At 34.0% G+C, this 24,990-nt stretch overlaps 1 pseudogene; it reads right to left on the bottom strand.

Annotated features, from left to right (window-relative positions):
- Nucleotides 1-20,650: 20,650 nt before the first annotated feature.
- On the bottom strand, nucleotides 20,651-23,602 carry LOC149534862 (pentatricopeptide repeat-containing protein At1g03100, mitochondrial-like; annotated as a pseudogene).
- Nucleotides 23,603-24,990: the final 1,388 nt, after the last annotated feature.

The raw sequence follows: 24,990 nt of genomic DNA, 5'->3' as shown, positions 1-24,990 counted from the left end.
AATTCTATGAATAGAAGTACAAGGAAGACACCTTTTGAGATTGTTACTAGAATGAATCCTAGAGGAGTATCATATTTAAGGGATGTTGTTAGTGAAGAGAAGAGAAGTGTTGTAGGAGAAGAATTTGCTGATTTTATGGAGTCTTTGCATAAGGAAGTGAAGCTGAAGTTGGAAAAAAGTAATCAGAAGTACAAGGAGAATGTTGATAAGTCTAGAAGACATCATGTTTTTGAAGTTGGTGATGAGGTGTTTGTTCATATAAAGAAAGGAAGATTTCCTATTGGAACATATAGTAAGTTGAAGACAAGTTTGGACCTTGTAAGATCTTGAAGAAGTTTGACAGTGGAAATGCTTATGAAGTTGAATTACGAGATGACATGGATATATGTCCTATATTCAATGTTGTTGATTTGTATAAGTATCATGAGTCAGATGATGAAGTTGGTGTACCTAATGTTTATCCTAAGAAGAAGATTGAAGAGGTTGAATAGGTATTGGATCAAAGAATTGGTAAAAGAAAAAGATGAAAATAATACTATAAATATTTGGTGAAGTGGAAGAATCGACTAGTTGAAGATGCTACATGAATTTTCCAATCTAAGTTGGATTCAACTTAGGTTGTGACATCTCAAAGATTTAGGAGAATCATTTCTTTCTACCTTGGTTGTTTTATGTAGAAACATCCTAGGTTGATGTATTATCCTGCTCATTTGTGTTTATTCTACTAATTGTTGCTGAGTTGCAATCATTACCAAGTTGTAGCAATTGTCGAGTGCCAATAATTTTGTAGTATCTATCTAGTTGAAGTTATCCCACATCATGTTAACATTCAAGTTAATGTGTTATCCCATATCACTCTGCAGTGTGTTCCAAGTTCTTCAATGTGTGCCAAATTATCCTTCATGTGTCGAGTGATCCTTCATGTTTTGAGTGAACCTATTAATGTTGAGTTGTCTATATTTTGAGAGCCGACTTGCATGTTTAATTCCAATCATGACTTTTATGATATGATCTTGTCTTGGGATGTGTCTAGACCATTTTAAGGTAGGCCTTTCTGTTATGTAATGTTCTAGAATCTTTTGTAAGTCATTTTGGTAAGTATAAATAGGGTCTTTAGGCTTAGAGTTAGTCCAAATTTTTAGAACTTAGAGAAGTTGGAGTAGAACTTAGAAAGGTTGATGTATATATGTTTGGAAGTGTGAATTTGAAGCTAGATCTTGGATCTTGAATGTATTTTGTATCTAGTCGTAACCCAAAAGGCCTTACAACTAGGCATGTATGTTGATTATTTTATGAATCGATAAAAGTATTTTGTTCTCTCTATGTGGTGTTGTTCTCTTTGTGTGTTTACTTCTGTTGTGTTTACTCTATAAGGTTGGTTTGGATTGTTGCGTGTTCCTTTGGCCCTAGTTCTTATCCCCCTCCTTGTGTCATATCCCTAGGCTCCATTTTATCTCCATTTGCATAAAAGTACCAAAATAAGGCTTACCATCTAATAGAAGGTTAGCATCTCTACAATTTTTGAATTCATTAGAAGAGATAGTTTTTTGACCCTAGAAGAGGAACCATGAAATAATATTAACAACATCTTATGAATTAACTTCTCCATATGAACTTTCTAGTGCTAGTAAAAGATAAAAAGTGAATGTGAAAATGAGATATGAGTGATAAAATTAAATCGAAAGAGTATAAACTATAAGTTAAGAAATCAAAACTCATAACGTAATTAAATTTTATAAATTGAAATAAGCCTTTATTATTTAGGGAAATTTAGATGGTGAATTTGAATTCTACAATGAGCAGTAACTTGGGAAATGTTGGTCAGGGGCCTGGTGTTACACCCCTACAAGCAAGATTGAGCAGGTTGGATGGGCATGTGCATGGTCATAAGAGTTATGGTGGAGAGGAAGATTCAAGAGGCATTGAAAATGAATATGGGGAACTAAACGGGACCCAGGGTTTTTACTGCTAATCCTATTTTTGGACGAAAAAAAAGAAGAAGAAACTTTCCTTTTAGGTTTGAAAAAATGTGGATGACTCATCCCAATTTTGAATGAGATATTAATGAAATTTTGGTCAAATAATATAATATTAACTCTAGGGAGAAAATATTTTGGAAACCCTGAGACATAGGACTATCAATAGAATTTTGTATCTCAACACCGTTGGAGGCAGAATCAACAAAGAAGAGGAAATTTCAATGGAAATGTGTAATTACTTTGCTTATCTCTTGACTACTAAGAATTATATGATTGCAATCAAGGTCAACTTCTCTCAGTCATTTCAAAGTTGATCTCAAAAGATCAAAATAAGAACTTGGAGGTCATTCCATCTTCCTCTGAAATCAAGCATGTCATTTTCTCCTTTGAAGGAGACAAAGCTCCAGGGCTGGATGGAATTCCTATGTTTTTATTTCAAAAACTATGTCATATCATGGGTAAGGAGGTTTATGATGTTTTCAAGGAGTTATTTGGAGCTAGACCTTTGCTAAAGTAGATTAACTCTACCCTCCTTGTTCTTGTTCCCAAGAAAGTGGGGTAGATGAGGTTTGTCAGTTTAGGCCTATTAGTCTTTGTAATTCCTTTTACAAGATTATCGCCAAAGTTCTTACCTATAGGTTATTGAGGATTCTTCCAGGGATTATCTCTATCCAATATAATGGTTTATGTTCTAGGCAGAAATATCCTAGATTTTATTATGGTGGTTCATGAGAATGTACCCTCATTAAATCTCAAATGCACAAGCCTGGATTTAGCTCATGCCCAAGGTGAGTCTTCTCCCTTAGAATCTCCAACCATGTGCAACATTAGTGATTGCTACTTCTAACTCCCTATTTGGTCCAACCATTTTCATTTACTCAGACTATGTGTTACCCCCAATCTTCATCAAGCACCTCCACATGTGACTACCTAAACATACACTCTTACAGAATAGAAGCCATTGTCGAACCACATTGGTTCTCTTCCTTTCCTACACCATGCATACATCCTCAAGCTCTAAGCTCTATTCCTGTTCAAACCCTATTGAACCCCTTCTTATCCCTATGGTATTTGTGCCTTAGCGTCCCCCATAAGAAAACCTTACTCCAACACTGGCCATATGTGATCTCAATTCTCCGATTCTCTTGATCACCCTTGATTTCCATAGCGCCACTCCTTGAATGCCCGCAACTTCTATAGCTCCCCTTGTCCAACCATGCCAACTAATAAAGGCAAGAACTACACCACTGCATTGAGAACCACCATGATTCCCTCATTGAACATTGCATCCACCCTAAGTGACTTGGACTATTGATTCCTCCCTTTCTCACTACATATATCGCCAAAGCATACTCGACACTGCCCTAGCACATCAGAATATCCTAGAGTCCTCTAGTTTAAACTTCCATGCTACCTTACCATGCCTTTGTCTCCATGAAACTCCATCTCTTGTTGGTCTCCCTTAGCTCACCATGAACCTTGAAGCCTAACCTTGTTCCCTACTAAATTGTTGACTGTCTTAGCCAAACCTTGAATCCAAACACTGAGCTCCAATTACTTCAATACCACATCTATGTCTAAATGCTCTTGTTGGTGAACACCTTGTTCTCATGCAACCATTGCACTCAAACTGACCCTTCATGCATCCACACAATCTTACTCATGGATTCCTTTGTAATACAAACCTACTTGGGCACCATGCCCTTATTCAATGATCCACCCAATCCCTTGGGTGTTTTACTTCCTTCCAACTCAGTTACACCACCATAGCTTCAGCTATGAACCACTTCACTCATTTCAGTCATGCACCATAAGCCATCTCTTCTAGTCATCCATCATGAACCACCTCTTTGAGCCATGCCCTACAATTGCCTCTTGGATTACATAACATATGTTTGCCTCATGTCTCAACTCACCTTGAGCACTCCCCCAAAACAACATATCTCGATCACCAAAATAGACCACCACAACCCTTGAGATATTCTACCTCAATGCAAATCCAACCAACTTGCAAGTGACTTGGAGGTGTACCAGTTCACCACCCCTTTGACACAACTCTACATAGATAACTAGCTCCACAACACATCCTCCACACAACTCACCATAAGCTCCCAATGTTTCTATTCAAATAAATTGTTTTCCTCCTACCATAGGACTAGGTACTCCACTTCCCTAAAATTCAAACCTTAGACAACTCCCATTGAGTCATCACCAACATTGGCTCCGCTACTCCACTTCACTAAGTTAGGTACCCTTTCCTTGTTGACAAACCTCACCACATCATGATAAGGTAAAGCTACTCTTCTTCACTCCTATAAATATGTGTCACCTCTATCTCATCTGGAGACTAGAGGGAAGGACTACTTGTCATCCCTCTTGAGGGAGGTCAACTAGCTAAACCATCCTTGATGCACACTAACACTTACCCTCTGCAATTACACCTCAACTTGGCTTTATGCCTCGCCTACACCACAACCATGCTAGTGGGAACATCATATAACATAGCTCCAAGATTGTACCTTAGCTTGGCTCCACACTATTCCTACCCCATAACTATGCTAGAGGGAATGACTCATAGCACAGTCCCATTGGATACACCTCGGATCCATCCCATGGTAGGATCCTATGCCATAACTATGTGTGCCCAGCACATGACATAGCCCCATCAAATCCTCCTCATCTCGGCACCATACCTTGCCTACTCCACACCTATGTGCACCCAACTTTGTTGCATAGGCCCATAGCCTTAGAGTTTCATCTTATGAATCAATGACCCCTTACATCTTCCCCCACTCTATAATAGGCAACATCCTTGACATTGGTAGCCACTACCACAACCTGTCAAAGGGATCTATAGATTCCCTTGTGTACCAAAGACTAACTATCATCATTACCATTACACTTCTCTACACCCTTTATGTTTCCACAACATACTTGATATTGTTAGTATGCCAAATATTGACCCCCTTGCATGAATCCACTCCATGTCTCACTTTGATTGAGCTAGCCATAGCAAATGACACCCTAAGAACTACACATCGAATGCTTCATCTCCACTCAGCCACCTTTTTTTCATCCACTAACAATGCCCTAAATTATGTCTTCCACCTTCAACTGCTCAAGGAACCATTCTTGACATCCACTAAAAGACAAGATTGCCACATCCCTAATGCACAAGCCCCAAAATTGCTTTCCCAAGTTCACACGTTCAACATTCAACCTCCTTGACTTCCTGTTGTGCCACCCTATCTTCCTACTAAGGAGCCCTCTAGTGTGCCCTACACCCAACTCGCTTCCAATAGTGCAACCCAAACTAAACACCAACACTCATCTACCGATTCACCTCCATAACATTGTGCAACCCCTGGTACTTACACAACCCTTCCTCAAATCATGAACCGAACATAATCCTACACAAATTGCACCTAATAGCTCCCAAGTCATCACATTCAACCTTGGCACCAGGCCTTCCGCTATGCCACTTTGCTTAATTGTTGGCCAACCATCTATCATGCCTTGCATCCAAATCATCCTCAACACCTCAACCCAAAATGTACCCAACTTCTCCCCACCTATACAACTACATAACCTTGTGACTTCTTAGTACTTGCTTCCTATCCTTAGATCTAACTCACACATGTACAATTTGCACCCCTACACCTCTCTGTACTCATTCAGCAGCCCAAATTTTCACCTCGGATGATGCACTTCACATCAACCTACCCCACACAATACCACATCACCCAAACTCATTGATTTGTGATGCTTTTTCCTAGACTACTCTCATAGCTTCCAAGCCAACCTGACACACCATAAACATCTTCTCCTCATATTTCCACTCTAAAGTCCTATACTACACCATTCCACATGGACCCAATCTTTTCCACTTCTAGACTTACCCTCTGTAAGCCCTCACTTCACCACTCCACAAAACTACTTCATTCTCCTCGAATCCACACCCTATAAGTTCTACACCACATTGCCCCACTCAGCCCCTCTATTTCACCTTAGATAATATCTCACACACCATCCTACTCCACACTGAGACTGACCAACAAAGCCACCCTACAGCCCAACTTATTTACTCCTTAGAGTTGTGCCAAACAACTTCTATACCTCATTGCTCCTCGTAGCCCATCTGCACACTGGTTTTAAATGTTCCTAACACTGCCATCTTCACTTAAGTTGCATTCTAGAAAACACACAACACATTGTTTTACTATGTTCACCTCTGCATTATGGCCTTGTGATTATATGCCACATCTCAACTTCCACAGTCAAGTTCCACTGCTAAAACCACTTCCAACAATGTTGATAGCAACTCTCCACAAGTTGCATATCATTTTGACCATCTCCTTTGTATCCTTGATGCCAACTCCAAGAGTTGGTGGTATAACCCAAAGTCAATCTACCAAAGATCTCAATCCAATGTCAACTCCCCATGAGTTGAAACAACACAAAGCCACATTGTTAGAGTAAAAGGTTAATTTAATTTTATTTATTTAATTTCCTTTACTCCCTTTTTAAGATTTCCCTTTATGCACTTGCATTTCCAATTAATCATTAATTAGTAATTATTAAATATCAATTACCTCTTAGAGTTTCCCTTTTAGGTTGTTTGATCTTCTTCTATAAGGATTGATCTTTTGTAATTATCTCTCATCTTTTCAGCTTGATAATATAATTTTTCATATTTTTAGAGCAAAACCCTTGCCTCTTATTTGTCTTTTCTTCTTTGTGACATGTTCTTGCATGAAGGTATTCTTCAAGTTTTGTGGATTTGTATTTCTCAAATTGTGCATGGTATCAGAGCCTAACCTATTGTAGATTATTCTTATTTGGAGAAAAAGAAGAATGAGGGTTTGAAAAAACAAATCTAGCTTTTTCATGCTTTTTTTTTTCTCAAATAAGGGGCCTCTAATTTTTGAAGCACTTTGAGGCCAAACAAACCTCACGGTTGGATTTAGAAGGCATCAAAACTCCCATTTTCATATAACATTTGTCAATTTTGGACAAAGTTGACTGGGGAGGCAATCTTTTTTTTGCATACTAGGGTTGTACAACCTGTGGCATGCTCTCCAAGGCAAAAAAAATGAATTTTTTTTTAAATGCATTTTTTTAATGCAGTCACTTTAAAAAGCTAGTGTGGTTTATAAACCATTAAAAATCGCTAGCGGTTTGCTGTTAACCACAGACAGTCTCAGCTAAACTACCAATAGCCAACTGTTTTGATCACCCCCGCACCACTGTTGCATTGCTTTGTCATCGTTGTATGCCACTATGACTCTGCTCCGCTCATGAGCCACCATCATTGGTTGCACTGCTCAAGCACCACCCAAATTTTTTTTTTTAATTTTTTTTTAATAATTTTTTTTAAGCCTTCTGGAGGCCCTAGCAGTCTTTTCACTCTAACTTGAGCATATCGAGGTGTTTTTTCGATCTGAAAGAAGTGTCAGAAAGATGATTCAGAGGTGAAGATGATGGTAAGGTATTTTTTAGATTAAATTCCATTTTAGTACCTATTATTTTGGTCAAAGTTAGATAATGCCTTCTATCTTCCCAGGGGGTGTAACTTGCTCATTTTAGCTCCATTTTTATATCCAAAAGAAGTGTCAAAAAGTTCTTCTTGAACCCGATCTAGATTATCTATTATTTCATTAGTATTTCTCAAAGGTATACGTGACTCTTAAATAGAATACAATTTTCTCTCTTCTTGTTTATACATTCCTTCTAGTAGCTAGGCTTCAGTCAACATAAGTAAACCAGAAATTTTTCAAAAAAAATAAAAAACCTTCTAAAATAATGGTTGAGAAATCTTCTTGTCTAGAACTTTTGACCCCTCATAACTATCACACATGGAAGTTCCTGATGACACATCTTCTTTGGTCAAAAGAGTTGTGGTCTTGTTTATATGCAGTGTAGCTAGTTTTACAGAGGCCTTTTAAGGTCATATAGCCCAAGAACAAGATGGATGAGGCAATGGGGTTGATTTCTTTATAGGTATTTGACAGTCTACAGTTTCATCTTGATGGGTGCAATACCCCTCTAGCTATGTGGACCAAGCTTGATGGCTTTTTTGGTACAGTGAATGAGTTTAGGGAACTTTAGATTGAGGTAGAGCTTACCTCACTTGTACCAGATTCTTTTCCATCACTTGAGGACTTCTTATTGAAGTTCAAACAATAGAGATCTTTATTGTAGGGTTGTGGGAAAACCAAGACTAACTGAGTGTATTTACCTAATTCTTTCTAAGCTTCATAAAAACTTTCAAATTTTTGCTTCTACCTTCTATTCCACCAAAGATGCTTTGGGTAATAGATTTACCATGATATCGTTTGAGGTTTTTTGTGATCATTTGACTCAAGAGCAAGCTAATCTCTCTCAGTTGGATTCTCTCACAAGATCATAGACTTATGCATTGGTAGCTTGGCCATCTTCTAGGAACGAAGGAGAAGAAACCAAAGTCAGATCCTACAAAGTCTCAGATTTATTCTAACCCTCACATCACATCAAGCCCACCTCCTACTAAGGGAGATAAACCAAAGCCAAAAAGACTGAAGTGTGCATATTGTAATAAGCCCAATCATGATGAGTCACATTGCTATGAGAAGAAGTTAGATGGCTATGTCAAACAAGTTTCAGATTTGATAGCTCTTCTTCAGAAGAGCAACATTGATATTCCTTCTACTTCTCACATATCTTCTTCATCATCATCATTTCAGTTAGATGGTAAAGATATAAGAAAGGGTCATGCACTATACACAACTACTACTCCACATTCTTCTAGATGGTTACTAGATTCAAGTTCTTCACACCATATAACATCTTCTCAGGATTTGTTCTCTTCTTTTGAGGCTTCTCCTACTCCACACATTTTGATGGGGAACAACATAGTTATGACTATATGTCAGAAAGGTTCTATTGGCATTGATGATGGTATATTTCATGATGTACTTTGTGTTCCATTTTTTTCCTCTAGCATTCTCTCTATCTATTAGATTACACACAATGGGATAGGGAAGACAGTTGAGTTTTCACAAGATTCAGTGCACATCAGAGATCATGAGACATGCAATATTGTTGCTATAGGGAATGTGAATCTCTCTACCCGTCTATACTCTTTCTTTCATTTTTTCTACCATCTCCACTATTGGAGACTCAATCTACTTCACGAGAAACTAGTGAGGTGAATTTAGGTCACTTGAATTTATGTTTTGTTCTTGCGATCAGTATTGTGACTTCTAAACCTACACCTCATGTTCAAATTCCATTTATTGCACAAGATTACTCTTCAGCATTGCCTATCATTGTAGTTCTAGTCATTGAACTACCTATTGCAATTATTGAGCATATATCAGAGTACACACATCTCCTCTCAAATGACAGATTCAACACACTTGTTATCCCACCTCCATTGGAGATTCCATTTCTTGATTTCATACATTCTCCTTTGAGTATTAGCTAGGATTCCAACTTCATATTACATTCAAGGGTTTCATCCTTCTTGTCCACTGCCTTTGTTTCTTTTAGATTGGAGCCACATTGGTATGTTCATCAACACAAGAGTTCTACCCTTCTAGAGGGGCTATGAAGCCTCAAGCCTCTATCATGCGAGGTTTCATTGTACTTATGGTCTTGAGAGAATCTCTTGAGATAATTCATTTGTGCATCGTTTTCTATCTCTTTTTGGAGTAGAGTTTTTCCCACTATATTTTCTCTATTTCTCTATTTCACAAAGATTTGGTTGTGATTGGGTACCTCATTACGCCTTGTTGCTGGGACTCAAGTTTTTCTTTCAGCATTGTAGTTTCCTTTCTTTTTCTTGCATCGTTTGTAGTTAGACTGCTCATCTTAAGGGGTGTTGTTAGAGTAAAAGGTCAATTTAATTTAATTTATTAAATTAATTTTTCTCCCTTCTTAAGATTTCCCTTTATGCACTTGCATTTTCCTTTAATAGTTAATTAGTAATTATTAAATGTCATTTACCTCTTAGGGTTTCCCTTTTAAGTTTTTTGATCTCCTTCTGTAAGGATTGATCTTTTCTAATTATCTCTTATCTTTTCAATATGATAATATAATTTTCCATATTTTTAGAGCAAAACCCTTGCCTCTTCTTTGTTTTTTCTTATCTATGACAAGTTCTTACATGTAGGTGTTCTTTTGGTTTTGTGGATTTTTATTGCTCAAATCTTACAACACTTTGTTTGGATCATGCTCTAATAACAACTCACCAGAGTTGGGGAAAACCTAAGCCCAATCCCTCCAATATCATCCTCTGATTTCCTTATGAATCTTGATCTTTACAAAGCCTGTGATAGAGTAGATTGGTCTTTCCTTGTGAAATTTCTTGAAGATTTTGGTTTTGATAATCGTTGTATTCAAATTATATTCTAGCTTATCTCTATTCCCTCTATTGGCTTTTTCAGATCTCTTGGGTCTTAAGGCAAGGGATCCCATATCCCCTATCCTCTTTTCTATTCTTGTTGATTATCTAGGTATATTTTTATCCTATTTGGGTTATCAAGGCTCTATCCATGGCCTCAATCCTTCATCCCACCCTCAATCCTAACACTCATGATAAATTTGTGCATAATACCATCATGATGAGGGAGGCTACCATTAGGGAGCCAAAAATACATAAGTTGCACTAAACATCTACTCTACTACTATTTTTCAATTGATCAATTGGGATAAGTGTTCTTTGCTCTTCCTTAACACCCTCACGAAACACCAGAATAGGATTTCAAGGAAACTAGGTTGTCCTATTTCACCCCTTCTGGGATCCTACATGGGTCTCCCCTTTGCCTCAAACTACTAGAATCTTTCTAGAAAGGCCTGTTGGATAAGTTCAACTACAAATTGGTTAGTTGGAAAGGGAACTTTCTCAATCAAGATGGTAAGGTTACTTTACTTAATATTTTCCTATAGAATATTCCCACCTATGCTCTCATCCTATTCAAAATTCCTGGAAAATTTTTTGAATTAGTTGAAAGAAATCAAAAGAACTTTTTATGGTCCATAGTGGAAGAAAGGAAAATAATGCCTCTCATAGCATGAGACCAATTATGTAAACCAAAATAGGTAGGAGGACTAGGCATTTGGTCTATCAAGAATATGAATAAATCTTTGTTAATCTAATAGATTTGGAGGTATTATACAGAGGGAAAAAAAGAAGAACCTTATCTAAAAGAGAATAGTTGTCTGTCTATCCCTCTCTTGAGGAATTTATGAATGGGTTGAATGTTGAAGGGGGTTCTTTAATTTGGAGATCCATTCAAAATTGCAAGTTAATTTCCAAAAAGGGAGCAAGATGGAGATTGGGAAATAGAACAAGGATCAAGTTTTTGGAGGATAGATGGTTGTGGGGTGATCCACTAGAAGACAGGATTGATAACATTGATATTATTAACCAGTACAAAATGAATTTTGGTTCTCAAGTATCTAACTACAAGATAAATGGAGGTTGAGTTCATCTTCAAGGCACCAACCCTAATATTTGGAACATTCAATTAAGCATTAATGCTTGGCATATTAATCAGGATCCTGACTCTTTTATTTGGGGTGTAAATTCAAATGGTGTTTACTTGATGGCCTCTAGTCTATCTTTATTGAATCCCTACATTGTAACTTTATTTTGGGCCCCTTGTTGGATAAAGGACATTATAACAAAATTCCTCTGGATCATGATCCAAAATAAGATTTTGACCCTGGATAACCTTTGCAAGAGGGGATTTTATAGCCAATAGATGCTATCTTTACAAAAAGGAGGATATTATAATACCCTGCTTGGGAACCCAAGAGAAATGAACCTAACATGTAACAATGTTTACTGAACTATTTATTTTTTTTAAGTTTAAACAATGTCAAGATAGCATTAATGTGGAAGCAATATACACATACACCTCAAGTACACATAAGCAATTACAAATCAAATTCAATTCCTCAAGGGTTCATTTACATTGAGTTAATAAATTTAAATTAATTAGTTTAAGTTTCAAGTACAAGGTCTCATGATCATGAAGAAATTACAGATACATTATCTCATAAGCAATGCATAAGTACAACTAATAAAATGAAAGTACATTTGTTAAATAACATCCATTGCACATGTCTAGGGTATGTGAAGATAAATATAAGTGCATCAACTTAAAGAGCATAAATGCATCAACTAAATAGAAGTCTCCAAGATATAAATAAGAATGATAAAGGTACATCTATTGTAATGAACTTCCAATGGCTGACAATGTGAGGGGGACCCAAATGGTAAGAAGACACCGCCTCTTGATCGTGTGGTCACCTAGTCGGGCTTCCATTCCCACCATGCAAGGAAGATAATGAACAATCTACATATAGCTAATCAATCATAAAACATTTCTAGGCAAGGAATCTAAATAGCCAAAACTACCTCAAAGGTAACACATACTACTCAAGAAGATAAGATAATCCAAAAAGAAAGGAAACTCAATCCAATACTAACATCACATAACAAGACATCATACATATATCAAGAATAGTTCAAATCACCAAAATCATGAGATAAAGTCAATGAAAAGATATCCACCTCAAGTCAAGAACCACATGTCAAAAGTGGATCATCCATGAATCACCAATAACCATCAATGAAAGTATAACCACATTAAATGCATCCAACAATAAGGACATCACCAATAAGTATGTCCAATAATAAGTAAATCAAACAATAAGTACACCACCAGAGGTACAAACAAAATCTACAAAGGAGACTCGGGCTACATACTAGCTATGGAGTGTCATCACATGGTCAAACTACTTGAGTTACCCTGGATTGATCTCTCAGTAAACCCTAGAATGGTTACTTTGAACCCTGAGCCTTCAACGTGACATAAGAGAAACTAGAATGCCCTTTCAAGAAGATGAGGCAAACCAATCATACTGTCAGCCCATTCCCATCCTTAGTCTATACAAGCCATCAAGGCATGGGCGAGGCAATATCTCTAACTTGTCTTTTTAGTGTGTTTCTCAAAATGTAAATTACTAGATGATCACTTATTACATAACTTACAATAGGTTACACTGGCATTGACCACTTTGGGTCTCAAACCCCTACTGCAAGCCACTCCCAGAGACATGTACCTAGACAAGCTCTCCTAAGAACATAAAACATAGTTGTGTCCCATACCACAACACCCATGATGACCAAACTCAATTCCTTAACAAGCAACCTAAAAATAAGTTGGTTCTCTCAACCCAAGTCAACATAAATGCACCACATAGAAAAACTCATAAATTGCAACTTTCAAGAAGAAACACAAGCTCATCATATCTAGAATATATTTACATCATAAAATAAATCACAAAGACAACCTCTGGTGTACGTCCTAGTTGGTCAGCTATTAACTCATAGAAAAAGAACCATCATAAAAGATCAACATAAGACTACAAGTAAATACTAGAAGAAAACACAGATAATAAAGTCACAAAGATAAAATCATTTGTTACGAGGAGTCTAGTTCAACCAATAAAACATATTTTAGCCATCAAGTTGTACTTGGTTTCAAGTTTAAATAATGTTTGTATAGCTAACTATTTAAATCTATTCCAAGTCATCTACAATAGACAAATTAAATATCATAAGCCAATAAAACTGTCATATTTAAATCGATGAGCCTAAAGGTCAAATTACAATAGAAAAAAATTAGTTATAATAACTCTAATTATAAAGTATAACTCCCTTTTGAAATCATATCTAAGGTTAATACTAACCCATTTCAATATCAATATATATATATATTAAACAAACATACCCATGATCACAACCTGAAAGGCTTCTAGAGCAGTGTGCGAGCTGCCAAGATAGCGGCATGCATTGCCAAGGAAATCACGTGCGCTGCCAAGGCAACTATGCCACCTTGAAGTGTTTAAGTAAAGGAGGGGGGTTAAAAAACTCCTTCCAAATTTTTTTAATATATATTTTTTAAAGTTTGTAGGTACAGGCCCAGAGGTTGAACTTTTTCCAACAAGATTTTTTTTTAATATACCAATGAATAGAAATTGAAAACAAATCATAAAATCAATCTAAATAAAATCCAATCAAACCCTAGCTTCAAAATGCATTTTCTCTCTAAATTTCCTCCTATAGAAACATTTAAGGTGACCAAATAACTTCTATATTAAAGCTTCCATACTGTGAGCATGAAAGTTATGTCAAAAGAAAAATCTCTTCCTTGAAATTACGGAATACCAATTTATATGCATACCTTTCCCTATTTCTATAATAATAGATGTTGTAACAACTATTTGGATGAGGAAAAACAAAGTACAAATTAAGAACAAAGAAGATGTACTACTTTTTAGTGAAAAACACAAAATAGTTCAATATTAAAGCTATTACAAAACTTGAGAAAAGCCAATAATAATTGCTTGAAGAATAATGTTGCATACTTTACCTCAATCTCCCTACATTTGTTTGTATGTTATCTCAAATCAAGCATGCATAATTGCCACTTGTTTTTTCTATGGATTCAAAACTGAAAAATAAAAATAAAAATTGAGAAAATAAAGAGTAGAAAAAAATTTAATTTTTTAAATAATAACCATGATTGGATGAAAACATACGTTTATACATTATTTCTTGTTGAGTGAAACTTGGATATGCCTTCAACAAAAATTGAAGAATACATATGGCATGAAAGACAAGATTACAACATCAATGTAAATATTATTATCTTTGTCTTTAAGAAGTAAAATAATTTGCTCTAAGGGCTTTAGTCTTCTAAATTTCTTTCTATTATGTTTTATAACAAGGCACATAAACTGCTTTGACAAAGTTTCTCAAACTAAATGGTGTTTCACACACTGACAATATTATAGGATATCCACAAAAATCTTTAAGAATATTCATGGAAAGTCATAATTGCAAGATATGCACAAAAAGATTATAGAAACTTCTAGAAATATTTCATAAAAATTTATTTGGACACAGTAATGAGCAAAAAATAAAATCCTTGTATTTTCAAATATGAAAAGAAAATTCATAGGTTAAAATCCATAGACCAATAAGAAAATTAGGGAATCAATTCAATGAAATTTGAAACACTACAAAATGTTACAAAAGTGAGAGTTTAAATTTATTTGGTGGTGCTATTTTCTAAGCAAGACTAATACCAAATATGTGTTGCCTTATATACATAGGAAATTCAAATGCTCATAGAATGTCATAATTATAGGACATGCACAAAAAGGTTTCAAGCAAATGGAATTGGCAAGTGTAAATCTAAACTTCAACACCTTTCCCACACATTGCCTTCATGTCTAGGAATGGGAGCTATGGAATAGGGTATGCAATTCCATTAAAGATAGATAATATTAAGCAAAATACTAATTAAAGAATAATTATGACACAAAAAATTTGCTCTTCAATATCAAATAACTACAATCTGTGCAAATGTGAGCTAAACACACACAATCTCTACAAATTTGAGCTTGAATTCAAGTGAATTTTATTGTATATCTTGGAGAGCCTCTACATGTATGTTGTTAAGTTTGTGGTTACACTCAAATTGATCAGATCATGAGATTCATTATTGTTGGTAAATCATCATATATATATATATATATATATATATATATATATATATATATATATATAATTGTTAATATGTTATTTATATCTAATGATGATTAACCACAAGAAACATGTCTCTTTATCTCATATTTATAAGTCATTCAATATGCATTTGGAAAACAATCAATTACAATGGCAATTGTTAGTACATTTGTAAAGATCTAAGAAATCAACATGATATCAGAACCAACTGTAAATATATCTTCAATTAATTTCTTGAGAATTGTAGAAGTATTATAACACATTAGATTCTTATAATACAAGAAATTATTAATGGGCATCGACTAGACTTGCGGGTCAAATGTTGAACTATTGTTAAAGGCCATGGATTTAGCCTGTTACACCAAGTATAGTAGAGCGTGTCGAGCCTAAATAAAGATGCGAGATCTTCTTGAAAAGAGGGTTTTGCCCAAGGGTGGATCTTTAGGCAACGATTATCCAAGCAATTCATTAGACATCCTAGATGCCCATCCGTCTAATGCCCATTTTGTGCCTTCGTACTTATGTCAAATCTTAATCAGAAATTCTCGTCATATCCAATTTTACTGTGCTTCATAACATTAATAAAATTCAAATTTATTGTATTGTTTATATTTAGCATGCATTCATAAAGCTAAATACGAATGTTATTGTTTGGTAGAAGATTAATTTATTTTATATTTTTAAAATTATTTATCATTAGTAGTTTTAAAGTTTATATTAGTAAAAGAATATATAAAGGTTATATTAGTAAAAGAATATATAATATATTTTTAATATCTATATATTTTTAATAATTTTTTTAAATTATTTTAATAATATTAAATATAATTTAAAAGATTATGATTTTAAGATGTATAAAAATTATTATCAATATAAAAGATTATTTTAATAATAAATTGTTATCGTACCCAATTTTATCTTGTGTGTTATATGGTACTTTATAGTTGATGAACATGGAATATAAAAATATGAGATAGTTTTAATACAAATTTTTAATACTATATTGTTTATACTTAGCACTGATTTGAGGAAGTTGAGTAGGAAAATAAGAATATTATTACATTTTTTATTTTTTGTTATAGCAATTGTTATTTATATAATCAGAACTATTATATTTGATCTTTATCTTATTAAAAAATTTATTACTATTCATAAATTGTATAATATATTATAGAAATTTCATATAGTTTTATTTAAAATTTGGCAAGAAAAATTGATTCATATAAGAAATTTAAAATTTCAATTTAACTTACTTTAGTAGATATAAGTCATATTAATATATAAATAAACTTTATAAATAATTTAATTAATGTATATTGTTAAAATTTAATGAACTATCATACTATAATTTTATAATTTAATTGTTAATTTTATTTTTTATTCAAATACTTTCTATATTATACTATTTATAGTTCTATAGTAAATTTATAATAACTTATAAATTGGATATTGGTATAAATTTTTACAATAGATTTAAATTAGATGAAAATAAATAAGATGATTAATAGTACATCCTTAATAAGATCTTTAATTACAAAACAATTAAATTAAATTATTATTTTTTTCATTTAAATACAATAGTATTTACAATATATATTTGATGTTTATAATTATATTCTAAATTAATAATAATATAAAATATATTTTTTAATAATATAAAAATATTTTTATATTATTGATAATAAATATTATAAATTTTATACATTTTAAAATCTAATTTTTTTAAATTATATTTAATAAAATTAAAATAATTAAAAATCAAACATTATTAAAAATATATTATATATTGTTTTACTAATATAACTTTTGAAACCACTAACCATAAATAATTTTAAAAATATAAAATAAATTAATCTTCTACAAAACAATAACATTCCTATTTAGCTTTATGAATGTGTGTTAAATATAAACAATACAATTATTTTTAATTTTATTAATGTTATCAGGCATGGTAAAATTGGATACGACACCAATTTCTGATTACGAAATGGGCATTAGACGGATGGGCATCAGGCATGTCTAATGAACTGCCTAGATAGTCATTGTCGGATCTTTAGACGCAAGGTGAAAATATCTACTAGCACTTGCTCCAAAAAGAGGTGCAAGAGGTATGCCGATAGTTTTTTTTAGAAAATACAAATTAAAGAGATGTAAATTTAAAGAAGATAAACTATAGTAGGGGCTATTTGGTATTAGGATCGAAGAAGGTTAAATTGTTGATTACACTTATAGCAACCACAAGAGTAAATGCATGGATATAGGAATCCATGTAGGGTTTAAAGTAAATGATAAATGAATGGTCCATATAAAGTCCAAATACTGCCATGAGTGCAACACTATCAAACCATGCCATGACTTTCTTCCATTGATGGAAGGATGATAATTCTCATGACTTTACAAATGGAAAATGAAGTGCATATTTCATAGATCCTAATTTAGAGCATCTTTAACAAAAATATGTAGTCTAGTGTTGTGCATTTTCCTGTCTATTTATCCTCTTTTTTGTCTTTTCTCAATTTCTCTGCAATGTTCCCACAACTTCTCATCGCTCTGGTAAGAGTTGTTTAATTTAAGAAATAGATTAATATTTAATTTACAAAGAACAACAATAAGAAAATAAAGACAATCAAAATATAGAAGTAATAGTCCAATCAATTATGTGTTTCACTCATAAATAATTTATATTACAAATATTTATGTGTTTTACCACTAAAGATTACATCCACATAAAAGTAGGGAAATATCTTATATTCAATTATAGGAAACCACATTGTATCACTAAGTTTCCCTCCATCTCTGAATTTCTTTGAAATTGATTTAACATAATTTCCATTGAAAAATGCTCTCTCTCTCTCTCTCTCTCTCTCTCTCTCTCTCTCTCTCTCTCTCTCTCTCACACACACACACACACACACACACACACACACACATAGAGTGTGTGAGAGAGAGATGATGATGATGTTTTAGGTATTAAAAATTATATTTTGATGTGTAAATAGCATATGATGATTTACAAAAAAGGGTACCAAAATACATATTTTAGCAATACCTTAAAGTATATCTCTATACATTTTAAAATAGCCTTGGTCACCAAGTAATTCATTAAAGGAGACGGATTCATTTCTTAATAACATCAAGCCATTACAAAGCATAAAAATAAAAATTATTTCTAATATATCTAAAAGTAAAAGATTATATATTTATCTTTAAATTATCTAACTACTCTCTATTATACTATATGAATATACTAGTATATAGCTTAAATATTATTTTTAATGTAAATGTATATTTATATACTAATAATTCTACATTTATTATTTAAAATAAATCTATAATTAATAATAAACTTCTTTAATTAAAATAACAAGAACTAGCACTATCAATTGAGAATTTTATTGTTACTTATCAATTCTAATTATAATAATATATTATTCTAATTTTCTAGAATTCTAAGTTAATTTTCTATACATATAGTCAAGCATATACAAATTATACTTTGAAAAAACAAATAACATTCAATTGCTACAATAATAAATTTATAGTGCCCAAAATAGAGTATGCAAGATAATTGGTTTGTCGTGTCAGTACAACATTTGAGCCTTACACCTCCCTTTGGCCCTGGGAGAAATATATTAAGACTTAAATTTACCTAAAAATGAAAAATGATTATATTCTTCGGAAATCTAAAGAGAGATCAAATACAATAAATATATTTATCATTGTTAACATCCAAGCAATGGGCTCTCCTTTACTTCCCTTCAAATGTCTCAAGATGCCTTTCTAAGATGAGGACATGTAAAAGCATCTAATATTTTGTATGTTTGAGAACTTAAATTTGAGGTGGAAGAACTATGCATCTTTTCAAATATCAAAGCTTCTATCTGTAAACAGAAAACTAAAACATGTATCTTACCGAGACTTGCAAAACTGAGTTGTCTATATGATCCAAAAGCCTTCCCAATTGGAACTCATGTGTTGTCATATATGATCCAAATGCTTCTACTCTTTGACACGATTCAAACAACCTAAACATGACATATAATTTCAGACAAAAAACATTATTTGGGCCTAACTTTGCTTTATATTATGTCTGTGAATTTAGAGAAAGGATATTGCATACATCCAAGCATAATAGGTAGAGGTGTTTTCCAGACACATGAGTTTTTGAGATTTGGCTACAACTCCCTTGCAGACATGAACCCAAAATGTGGAAGTATAGACAAGGTACGTGAATAGTTTAACAGGATGGTTCAAAGAAATGTGGTTTGCAATGACCTCCAGATATGCATAATTTGGATTTGGATTAATTAGAAAAGTTATGGAAAATTTAAAGTAAAATGTGATCACAAAATGTACATCAAACTTTTCTAGCATCCTTATTGCCTGTGCCAAAATAAGCTTTGATTTTCTCCACCACTGCTACTAAAACAAAATGTGTTGAAAAAACTATTTATTTATTTATTAATTGTTTTCTATATCTGCTAGTGCTGAGTTGGAAGAAATGAATATTTTCTTAGAAATTTTGTTCATGCAAGGTATTCATTTGGTTTAAATTTGTATGTTCACCATTTTAGTTTCAATTACTCAAATCACATTGTGCATCCATTGAGTTGGAAATAATAGTTTTCTTTTCCAATATTAGTTTACTATAATGAATGGTAGTAAAGCTTTCATGGATTTTGTTTCTAGGTATTGCTCATTATCAGTGTACTTCAAGTTTGGGGTTTTAGTCACATTAGTGGCTTGTATCTATTTATTTAGAGTGAATTTTCTTTTCTTTTTCTTATGCATTGATTTTTAAGGAACTATAATTGTCATATGTCACTGTTGAAAGGTTGTAATTACAAAGTGATCATGTATTTCATTGCACAAATGTCATTACCAAAAATTTCATTAACGGGTTGGATGCCTTTATTCCTTTCAATGACATGCCCCACCTCTCACTAAGCACCTTGATTCAACTGGCAATAGTATCTAAGAACCTTGCATAATCTATGCAGAGCCTACTAGTAATAGGAGTAGTGCATGTGGAGCCTCAACATGGAAGTTTTTCCCCTGACACTCCACGACCAATATATGAAGAATTCTAATCTAAGCATGCCCACCTTTTATAAGTCATCACTTGTTTTCTTTTTGTAAATTGCACTTTAGTTTGTACTTTGCAAGTTTTCATTTTTGTAGCAAGGTTTCTATGATACTTCAAATAAACCTGTTTGTATTTGACTTTGTCTATAAACATATTCTCCCACTCCATAATAGAAATCACTTTGAGGGCTTTTCTGAAAAAACCCTCTCTAACAAACACATACAAAATATTGTCAAGAAGTTCTTGATCAAAACATAAGGGCTTTACTCTAGTATTTGAAACTTCAATGCCATCTTCTTCACATCCGCTCACAACATTATTATCTCTTCATACTTGCCTCTTGTAGTATAGTAACCTTGTACCAAAGAAAAAAAAAGTTTGTGAATTTTAGGCTGATAGCCTAGCTTTTTCATCTTCTTTAAAGCCTTATCTACATCATGCATTAGCTATTTTTTGTAGAAGAAGTCTAAGATAGAATTCCCATCATGCACACCAACAACATCTGCTTGATCATCTTTTACTTCCTCCAGCAAACAAACCCTCAAATCTTGCTTACTTTGATTTGTAAATTCTATCAAGGGCTAGTAGTTATATGTTGATGATGCAATCTTAGTGTCTTTCATATTTGTGAAGAGATCTAGAGCACCACGTAGGTCTCTGTTTGACACTGTAATGTCCCATTTTTTTGGAGGAGTTAATTATAATGTTATCAATTTTTTTTTTTTAAATATATATATATATATATATATATAACAAGGTAACTTTATATATTAAATAAAAAATCTTCTAGAGGTTGCTGGAAGAAGTGGAGAAAAAATTAAAAGGAGGCCGACCTATCGAGGAAAATAAGAATAAATAGGCATTGAGGGCTCATTGCCTATCATCGAGATTTATTATTGATTTTTGCTTATGTGTGTTGTGGAGCCTAGGGTTTCTGCAAGTAGTCACAATTGGCCATTGAGAACGAAAACCCTCAATTGGTACGCAATTTTGAGGGTGTGAAAGATCACCTGAATTATTGCAGCTGTGGGAAGGATATTTCAGTCCTTTCACTTGTGCTTAATTGCTGGTTTGAAGTTTCAATTGGAGTTGCACTTTCATCATATCATCTTCAGCATTCAGTCTCCACCATTTGATCAATCCAGGTTCTTCATTTCAATCTATAGTTGCAACAAGTTCTCAATTGTATACAACCAGTTAGGGTTTCTCTGTAATGTGCCATGTCATAATGTTTTGGTGCTGAAAATTGTCATATCATTTGTAAAAACATTTGGTTTTCATTGAATGAATACATTGGCACTATTATTTATTTTATTCAGCAATATACTTTCAGCAGTGTATTAAATTTAGGGATTTTTTTAGTGGCCTATTGGAAAGGGTCGTTACAGACACACGTAACTCAATTAGATCATCATAGCAACTGGCATCAAGCTGAAGTCTTGCCTTCCTAACTTCCTTCAGAAGTATAGTAGCCTCTGTAGGTCATCGTGCTTTGCAATAAGCTTTTAGGAGTGAAGAATAAACTCTAGGTCCTACTAGAACCTCAACTGCAGTTACTTCATCAAGAATATTGTGTGCCTTGTCCATCCAACCCAATGCAATATAAGCATCAATCACTTGAGCACTAGGAGAATTTTTTGTGGAAACAGAGCCTTCCTCCCAATGTACTTTGATAAGAAAATTAGCCAAATCAGAAACCTTGTCCATTTCCGAGTAGCCTTTCATGAGTTTTGCATAGGCTTTCTCATTTGGAATTTAAGTATACGATTTTCTAGACTAACAAGCTCTCCAAAACTAGCTTCTATTGTGGATTGCGTAAGCGAATTCTTAGCCCCAACCCTGAACATGAGATCACTCTGTATTTTTCTAGATTCTAAAGATCCTCCTAACTGTTTAGGAGCCTTGTCAATCATAATAGAGGTTGTTTCTTGTAGCTTATCTTGAACCTAAGGCGCATTATTCAGCTTTGTACTAGACCTATGTAGATTCATCTCTACAGTGGACAATACGAATTTGGCTGCAGTTAGAGAGCTTTGAGCTACCTTTGCACATCTTAACATTCCTAGTATAAAATCAGAGACAGCATCAAGATCACCGAAGTTAAAAAATTTCAAAAGAAGAGGATAAATGAATATGCAAACTGTATTTACAGGCTTAATTTAAAGGAACAAGGACATTAAATTTGGAGACTTCCAGCGTTCTAAATAATGAACTGGATAAACAAACAAAGAGACGAATTCGAAAAAACAAAAGGTTAAAAATGGAAAGCCAGCCTAAATTTTCCAATTCCTTAACAGATAGATGCCTTCATGCATGGCACTTACGACAATTCAATACGTTCCTATGCCCATTGCGTGAATTAAACTTAAACTCACGTGTTTCAAACACACAAAAACACACACAACTAAAACAAAACAAACAATAAAATCCACTTCCGTTCTGCCATTTTTGCCCCTATTTCAACATTTTACTCATATTTTCACCCAAACCCACTTGGCCAAAACTAGAAAACAAGAATCTCAAAGTTTCTGTAGAATTGCAGGAGTTTTCATTAATTTTACTTTTACACAGTTTTGTGGTCTCCGACTGCTTAAAGTTACTATACCAGCAAATTCATTAATGGATGCTCAGTGGTTTATAGTAGCTAAAAAAGGTGAATTGTTTAGGGGGAACTTAAGATATGCCAATTTATTGCAGAGCTATGACATTGGCAGGGGCGGTGATATTTTTGCATCCCATGATATTTATGGGTGTAAGACAACTTTGTTCTGCCTTTTGAGCCTCAACTCCCAAACCATGAGTGTGTTTCATAAATAAAAAAACGTGTAAGGTGCAGATTATAATTGATCTGATCAAATCTTTGATGATAAGATTGGACTGATCAATTGTTGCTTTCCAACACACTCTCTGCGTACCTTTAATTACAAGCCATTCAATGTTGTCTGAAACCATTATTGACAAGAGGACGAACTATCTTTTGGCCGTCTAAAACCATTTATGGGAAATAGTTTTCAGGTGTGAGAATCTCATAGGGAAAGCCGGCTAATAAAATGAAATAGCCATCGTAAGCGAAAAACAAAAGAAAGAGAAATGACATCCCCAATAAGATCGGTGGTGACATTGGGAAGCTTGCAGACATTAGAAGAGGCCAGAAAGTGCACCTTAGATCTTTATAAGTAGGTGTGTCGTGCCCTTCCTCAAATGATGGAAATATACAACTTTTCTAGGATCATCGCCACTTCTGAATACGCTCGGCTATCTCCTCCCACTTCTACAAGCACGGTGGTGTGACCAATCTGAAGCGCCTGGAACCTAATTTGTTGCCCTATGTTTACAATGGTCAGTCCCATGAGGGAGCCAAATCAGATGCATTTACCAAATGAGTTTTGTGTTCAGTCCCTTTATGTTTAAGAACAGCTATGCTAGTTGCATGGGAATTCTTCTTAGACGTGAGAAAAGAGAAATATCACATCAGTTTTTATCTTAGATCAATATCTGCTGCCTCTATGGGCAACTGTCGGTTCAACTGGATCTACTGGATCTCGATAAGGAGCTACTAGTGCAAATGTCGGTTTGGATTCATCAGCTGGAGTGAGTTTCATGCATGCAGCACCGCATAAATCATTTATCCCACCCCTTAAACCCCAAACAGGTTGTTGATTTCGCTTAGCCTACATCATCATTCATGTGTTTCTGTTCACCAGGGAGGAAAAGAACGTGGTAGCAAAGGCTCATCCACAGCAAGAGTGAAACATCTCGATCTAACTATGTCGATCTACCAATCCGTAGTAGATTATTGAAGCAATCGTATGGCATTGTGAGTGATATTACATTGTTTATGTCATGGTTGGCATCTTTGATGACATTTTATTATACATGAGATGTCTTGGAGTCACGAAGGACATGTCTATAGGTGTCGACTGTTCACGTTTTTGAAGTTTGTCATTGGTTTATAAATTAATCCATTGTAGATATTATTGATCTAGTATCAGTGTCTATTGTTGAGATAATGGGTGTTGCACACATTGCATAATATTGTTATATTTTATGTAATGTTGTGCCTAGATGGACGTGCAACATGTAAAGATTTTCATAGAATATTCTTGATGAGTTGTATTGTAACATTGTGAAAATATTTTATGTAATTATTTAATATTGGGGAAAAGAATTAAATACCCAATATTAAATGTGGGGTCAGTGGGTTAGGTAGCACATGGCTCATGTAATACCACTTAGTGGTTTTGTGGGACTTGCTACTATATAAGCAGCCACAAGGGTAGTTATTGTATATAGAGAGTGACAAAGAGAAGACAAAAGGCAAGAGTCGAGCGGGACAAGGC

The sequence above is a fragment of the Cupressus sempervirens genome, chromosome 10 (assembly GCF_028749045.1).
Source record: "Cupressus sempervirens isolate cs-2001-9-10 chromosome 10, ASM2874904v1, whole genome shotgun sequence".
NCBI lineage: Eukaryota > Viridiplantae > Streptophyta > Pinopsida > Cupressales > Cupressaceae > Cupressus > Cupressus sempervirens.
This window is presented reverse-complemented; position numbering and strand designations above follow the sequence as displayed.